This window comes from Triticum dicoccoides, chromosome 7A (genome assembly GCF_002162155.2).
Source record: "Triticum dicoccoides isolate Atlit2015 ecotype Zavitan chromosome 7A, WEW_v2.0, whole genome shotgun sequence".
Classification (NCBI taxonomy): Eukaryota; Viridiplantae; Streptophyta; class Magnoliopsida; order Poales; family Poaceae; genus Triticum; species Triticum dicoccoides.
This window is the reverse complement of record NC_041392.1, coordinates 671,154,025-671,159,483: the sequence shown is the minus strand read 5'-3', so window position 1 is coordinate 671,159,483 and position 5,459 is coordinate 671,154,025.

Sequence of the window (5,459 nt, the reverse complement as noted above, 5' to 3'; positions counted from 1 at the left end):
GACCTCCTACTCCTCTCCGGCGACCTCCTCCTCCTCTCCGGGAACCTCCTCCTCTTTCCTCTCGTCCCCTCCCCTCCCCTCACGGTTTCTCCTCCCTCCTCTCCAGTGAGCTCCTCCTCCCTCCTCTCCTCCCATTCCCTCATGGTTTCTCCTTCCTCCTCTCCTAGTGGCATGCTAGTAATGGCGCACCAGTGATGCGCCATTAATAGGCAAAACTGGTGCGCCATTAGTAGGCCTTTTCCTAGTAGTGAATTTCACAGAATTTCACAGATATATCTAGGTTAGCTCCATAATAAGCTAGGTTAGCTCCAAAGTAAACTTGTTGGATATGCGTGTCTATATATATATCTATATATATATATATATATATATATCTGTGAAATTGAATGAATTTAAGAAAAAACAAAAAAACAGGGGCTATACAGGCTCTTTGCCGTATACCGGCAAACGGCAAAGAGCTTATTTGGTTACTTTGGCTATACAGGCTCTTTGTCGTCTGTCAACGGATGGCATAGCATGCCACGTGGCAGCACGTGGGGATAGCCTATTTGGTTACTTTGTCGTCCGCTGGCAGATGGCAAAGGTGCAATGGTCTTTGCCATCTGCTAGCGGACGGCAAAGCATGACGTTAACCCCCTAACGGACCTAACCTGCCACGAGTGCCGTCTAGGCTCTTTGCCGTCTGTTGGCGAACAGCAAAGACCGTTTCATCTTTGTCGTTCGCCAGCACAAGACAAAGAACCCTTCACCAGCCGGACCTATTGCCGTCTGCTGGCAGACGACAACCTTTGTCGTCCGCCAGACATGCTTTTGCCTCAGCCATGGCAGATGGCAAAGTGCCTGATTCCTGTAGTGTGTCACATAAAAGACAGAGCCGAGTGTCAGCCATGTTTCTGTGATTCAAAACATCTAAGGTAGGGATTGAGTGTTGCAGGAGAGCCACATGAACACTTTAATTTTTGCAGGAACCAAAATTCCCCACAGATCCATCCATTGATTCGAAGTTGACACATGGTCGGAAGCAACCTTTAGATTTTTGTGTTTATGAACATAATATAGGCGGAACGAACTAAAAAATATCCGTTACTCTCAGGAACCCAAGACGAAAAATCTGATATGTTCCTTGTGCAAATAGGAACTTCCAAAATCGAGGTGCCATCCACGGGTAAAAAAGTATTTCTCACCAGTTCTTTGCTCTACTTGGTATTAAAGCAACTGGAACACGCCGACCCAAACGGATGGCGCATTTGTTCGAATTTTGTCCATTTAGGTCGGCTGTCCGTCCGGTGTTCGCCCTGTTTTGCATTTGGGTCGGCAATGCACCCAACACGCCGACCCATTTTTATGTCCGCACTCATTTTTTTTAAAAAGGACGCGGCCATAGATCATGCCAGCGGCTATGTCTCATGCCAGCATCATGTCAGCGTCGGCATACATTGCCGGCTTCAAAAATATCACCACAAAGTTCATGCTGACACACTCGCCAGTGGCCGACACACATGCCAGCACATAAAAAGGGTGAGACTTGAGTACAAAAAAGGAAGGTGCTCGCAGCCACGAGATCAATCGTCGGTGAATTTGAGCATGTCGGCTTTCTCGAACCACGGCCTCTTCCTTGTCGACACGGTGTTGAGCCACCTTAATGATCTCCACCCCGATCATCATCCTCGTGAGAGCCACTTCTTTCGCCTTGGTGTTGGCGTTGGCGGCCTCGATCTCGAGCATCTTGGCTTATTTCTCCACACTCATCTCAAGCATCTTGACTTGCTTCTCCGCATCCATCTCAAGCCTCCTCCTTTGGATTTCCATGAAGGCGTTCATTTGCTCCTCTTTGAAAGGCCGGTGCTCCTCCTCCCATGAGTCCTTGTTCATCATGCCCTCCACGCTTGCGATCATGGCATTCGAAGCCGCGTCCCACTTGTCCTCCTTCTTGGAGTTGGTCTTCCCCCGCGGTCATGCCGGTTTTCCGTCCCCAACCTCTTCCACAGCTTTCTTTCCCCCACGCGACTTGAGGACGGCATATTGCGCCCTGAACTTCTCCTCATCTTTGATGACCATAAAGCAATGGGAGAGGTTGAAGCACATGTCGTTGTGTTGGACCTTGAATGCCTCTAAAGTTTGAAATGCCTACAAATGTTTTCATGCAAGCATATTGGCAAATGGTATGCAAATGAACCGGCAAGCATAAACTTGATGACACCAAAAAGGATGGCTTGCTAGCATACCATATCTTGCATGTCGATGCCGCACGGGGCAGGCCTCGACACTCTCAAGAGTGGAACCCGGTTAAACATTTTCAAAATCCTCAAAAACCTAAAAGAAAAAAAGATACGGGGCTTTTAAGATCTGGAGAGGCAAAAAAATTCAAAAAAATTCAAACTTACTAATGGCGCACCTGCCCATGGTGCGCCATTAGTATCTTCCCGCCTTCAAAATTCAAAATAAGTCAACAAAATAAAAAATTTACTAATGGTGCACCTGCCCATGGTGCGCCATTAGTATCTTCCCGGCTTCAAAATTCAAAATAAATCAAAAAAAATAAAAAGTTAGTAATGGCGCACCTGCCCACGGTGCGCCATTACTATGTCGTATATATGGCTGGGCGCACCTCCTCCACTCCACCTCTCCTCGACTCCATCTCCTCCTCTCCTCTCCTCCACTCCATCTCCTCCTCTCCTCCACTCCATCTTCCCTTCTCTCCTCCACCATACTACACTCCTCCTCTCCGGCGACCTCCTCCTCCTCTCCGGCGACCTCCTCCCCCCTCCTCTCCTCCCCTCCCCTCCCCTCACGGTTTCTCCTCCCTCCTCTCCGGTGAGCTCCTCCTCCCTCCTCTCCTCCCATTCCCTCATGGTTTCTCCTTCCTCCTCTCCTAGTGGCGTGCTAGTAATGGTGCACCAGTGATGCGACATTAGTAGGCAAAACTGGTGCGCCATTAGTAGGCCTTTTCCTAGTAGTGAATTTCACAGAATTTCATAGATATATCTAGGTTAGCTCCATAATAAGCTAGGTTAGCTCCAAAGTAAACTTGTTGGATATGCTTGTCTATATATATATATATATATATCTGTGAAATTGAATGAATTTAAGAAAAAACAGAAAAAACAGGGGCCATACAGGCTCTTTGCCGTATACCGGCAAACTGCAAAGAGATTATTTGGTTACCTTGGCTATACAGGCTCTTTGTCGTCTGTCAACGGATGGCATAGCATGCCACGTGGCAGCACCTGGGGGCTAGCCTATTTGGTTACTTTGTCGTCCGCTGGCAGACGGCAAAGGTGCAATGGTCTTTGCCATCTGCTAGCGGACGGCAAAGCATAACGTTAACCCCCTAATGGACCTAACCTGCCACGAGTGCCGTCTAGGCTCTTTGCCGTCTGTTGGCGGACAGCAAAGACCGTTTCATCTTTGTCGTTCGCTAGCAAACGACAAAGAACCCTTCACCAGCCTGACCTATCGCCGTCTGCTGGCAGACGACAACCTTTGTCGTCCGCCAGACATGCTTTTGCCTCAGCCATGGCAGATGGCAAAGTGCCTGATTCCTGTAGTGTGTCACATAAAAGATAGTGCCGAGTGTCAGCCATGTTTCTGTGATTCAAAACATCCAAGGTAGGGATTGAGTGTTGTAGGAGAGCGACATGAACACCTTTAGTTTTGCAGGAACCAAAATTCCCCACAGATCCGTCCATTGATTCGAAGTTGACACATGGTCGGAAGCTCCCTTGAGATTTTTGTGTTTATGAACATAATATAGGCGGAACGAACTAAAATATATCCCTTACTCTCAGAAACCCAACACGAAAAATCTGATATGTTCCTTGTGCAAATAGGAACTTCCAAAATTGAGGTGCCATCCATGGGTAAAAAAGTATTTCTCACCAGTTCTTTGCTCTACCTGGTATTAAAGCAACTGGAACACGCCGACCCAAACGGATGGCGCATTTGTTCGATTTTTGTCCATTTAGGTCGGCTGTCCATCCGGTGTTCGACCTGTTTTGCATTTCGGTCGGCAATGCGCCCAACACGCTGACCCATTTTTATGTCCGCACTCATTTTTTAAAAAAGGTCGCGGCCATAGATCATGCCTGCGGCTATGTCTCATGCCAGCATCATGTGAGCGTCGGCATACATTGCCGGCTTCAAAAATATCACCACAAAGTTCATGCTGACACACTCGCCAGTGGCCGGCACACATGCTAGCACATAAAAAGGGTGAGACTTGAGTACAAAAAAGGAAGGCGCTCGCGGCCACGAGATCGCTCGTCGGTGAATTTGAGCATGTCGGCTTTCTCGAACCACGGCCTCTTCCTTGGCGACACGGTGTTGAGCCGCCTTAATGATCTCCACCCCGATCATCATGCTCGCGAGAGCCACTTCTTTCGCCTTGGCGTTGGCGTTGGCGGCCTCGATCTCGAGCATCTTGGCTTATTTCTCCACACTCATCTCAAGCATCTTGGCTTGCTTCTCCGCGTCCATCTCAAGCCTCCTCCTTTGGATTTCCATGAAGGCGTTCATTTGCTCCTCTTTGAAAGGCCGGTGCTCCTCCTCCCACGAGTCCTTCTTGTTCATCATGCCCTCCAGGCTTGCGATTAAGGCGTTCGATGCCGCGTCCCGCTTGTCCTCCTTCTTGGAGTTGGTCTTCCCCCGCGGTCGTACCGGTTTGCCATCCCCAACCTCCTCCACGGCTTTCTTTCCCCCACTCGACTTGAGGATGGCATATTGCGCCTTGAACTTCTCCTCATCCTTGATGACCCTAAAGCAATGGGAGAGGTTGAACCACATGTCGTTGTGTTGGACCTTGAATGCCTCTAAAGTTTGAAATGCATACAAATGTTTTCATGCAAGCATATTGGCAAATGGTATGCAAATGAACCGGCAAGCATAAACTTGATGACACCAAAAAGGACGGCTTGCTAGCATACCATATCTTGCATGTCCATGCCGCTCACGGGGCAGGCCTCGACACTCTCAAGAGTGGAACCCCGTTAAACATTTTCAAAATCCTCAAAAACCTAACAGAAAAAAAGATACGGGGCTTTTAAGATCTGGGGAGGCAAAAAATTCAAAAGAATCAAACTTACTAATGGCGCACCTGCCCATGGTGCGCCATTAGTATCTTCCCGCCTTCAAAATTCAAAATAAGTCAACAAAATAAAAAAAAGTTACTAATGGCGCACCTGCCCATGGTGCGCCATTAGTATCTTCCCGCCTTCAAAATTCAAAATAAATAAAAAAAATAAAAAAAATTAGTAATGGCCCACTTGCCCACGGTGCGCCATTACTATGTCGTATATATGGCTGGGCGCACCTCCTCCACTCCATCTCCTCCTCTCCTCTTCTCCACTCCATCTCCTCCTCTCCTCCACTCCATCTTCCCTTCTCTCCTCCACCATACTACCCTCCTCCTCTCCGGCGACCTCCTCCTCCTCCTCTCCGGCGACCTCCTTCTCCTCTCCGGT